The sequence below is a fragment of the Dendropsophus ebraccatus genome, chromosome 13, assembly GCF_027789765.1.
Source record: "Dendropsophus ebraccatus isolate aDenEbr1 chromosome 13, aDenEbr1.pat, whole genome shotgun sequence".
NCBI classification, from domain to species: Eukaryota; Metazoa; Chordata; class Amphibia; order Anura; family Hylidae; genus Dendropsophus; species Dendropsophus ebraccatus.
The window spans coordinates 19,438,239-19,440,570 of NC_091466.1; positions in this window are offsets into that span (position 1 = coordinate 19,438,239).

Genomic DNA, 2,332 nt, shown 5'->3' on the forward strand with positions numbered 1-2,332 from the left:
TCAATAGTCCAGGCGATTTTAAGAAACTTTGTAATTGGGTTTATTAGCCAAATCTGCCATTATCTGCATGTAAAAAGCCTTTTCCCAGGTCCCCCCCTCCTTCCTCTTTTTCATCCACTCTGAAAAATCTGAAAATTGTGACTTGTTGCAGGAGACGTCCCCTGTCTGTTCTAGGGAGAGGGGAGGGGGGAGGAGGAAGGAGGGAGTTAGCCGGCAGCAGAAAGCAGATAACAGAGGATTACAGGCACGGAGCTGGGTGACAGCTGTAATCTGAGCTCAGACAGGTCACTGGTGACTGTCACAGGAGATATCCCGTGAGGGATTTGTAGATTAACTCTTTGTTGTCCTGTTTGGTCTTTTCTTTAGCTCTCTCCATAGGAGAACAATGAAGACAGGGGGGAGAGCTTCAAACTGCTTTTTCATGATAAAAAATGCATTTTTCTGATAATAAACCCAATTACAAAGTTTCTTAAAATCGCCTGGACTATTGATTTCTGCAAAAAAAAATTTCACGACAGTGACACTTTAAGTGTTTAAGTGTAAGTGACAGGGGGAGTCCCCTGTCACTTACCGATTGGGACCCCCGCAGTGTGACTGCAGGGGTCCCGATCGTTAAAAGGGACCGCCGGAGGTCTCTCACCTGCGGTCTGATCGGCGCTCTGGTCACTGAGCCTGCACAGTCAAGCTCAATGAGCAGAGTGCCGATAACACTGATCAATGCTATGCCTATGGCATAGAAATGATCAGTGTATTAAATGAAAGTAATGAATGTACAAGTCCCCCAAAGGGACTTAAAATGTATAAAAAAAAAAGTAAAAATCACTATTACACTACCCCAAAGCCCCTCCCCCAATAAAAGTTTAAATCACCCCCCTTTCCAATTATATAAATAAAACATATAAAAACAAATAAACATATAATATACCGTAGTGTGCGTAATTGTCCGATCTATTAAAATATAACAAGCGTCATTGCGAACGGTAAACGGCGTAGACGAAAAGAGGGAAAAAAAGTGCGCGGATTACCGATTTTATGTTACATTGTATATAAAAAAAAGTTAATGAAAAGTGATCAAAACGTCCGATCTTCACAAATATGGTATTATTAAAAACTAGAGATCATGGCGGAAAAAATGACACCCCATCCAGCCCCGTAGGGGAAAAAAAAAAACGTTATAAGCGTCACAATAGGCCCATTTTATTAATAATTAATTGCCAAAAAAAGGATTTCATTAAAAAAATATATATAACATTAGAGAATCTGTGTAACCTGCATATGGAATGAGAAAAAATAGACATCCAAGGTAGCAGTCACATAAGAAAAGATGGCACTCACCGACAGGGTCAATCATCTGGCTTTATTGAGCATGTGAGGAGCGGGGGAGCAAAGAGCCGGATGACTGCAGGGGGCTTGACAAAGCAGCGTTTTACTGCAAAACTGCAGTCACTCGACTCTTTGCTCCCCTGCTCCTCACAAGCTCAATAAAGCCAGATGATTGACCCTGTCGGTGAGTGCCATCTTTTTCTTATGTGACTAGTACAGGAGAATGCTGAGCGCTCTTAAAGTCTAAGATCAAGGAGGTCCAGGAGATGATTGGACCGTACCCCTGAACCTCCTAAAAACACCTGCTGCTTATGGGAGCTGCCTGGTAGGGAAGCCTGCCAGTCATACTTCCCTGGATGCAGCCAGCTGCAGACAGGCTGAGAACCCAGGCCAGTGGCACGAGCCTTCAGCATCCCCAGTAAACAGGGATGCCATGGGGTTTCCAACGCCAGAGCCGGGTTGTGGGACATGCTCCTGCAGGATGCAGCTGATGGGGCAGGTCTCTGAGAGTCCGGAGGGGGGGCACTCCAGATGTCGAAGAAGACATCTTTACAGCGCTATCTATATCTGGTATATTCTTATAAGGTCGGTAAAGATTTTGTAGTTAGAACAGCTTATAATAATGGTAATTGTAGACTTAAAGATTAAAGAATTTCAACTGACGTGAGTTTTAGTTTCTTGTTGGTGTCTCGCTTTCCCATAGTAAATGCACTTTCATGTAATTTCTTTCCTAATTTACCTAAATTGATAGAAGTGGTATGTACAGTCACTCATGACAACTTAGTCACATGTAAAAGGTGTCTCCATTATTTATATAGGTAAAGAATACTTCTGGGGTCTTTCTACTTTTCATCTTTCTGCTTCAGTCTTTGCTGCCTTTCATCTTTTAAGCAGTTTATTTTTCTCTTTGCAAATTTTCTTATTCATTTATTTTGTACGGTATATGAAATGCTGTATTTTTATGATGTACTAAAACCCTTAGGCCTCCTTCACACAGCCATTTTCCCAC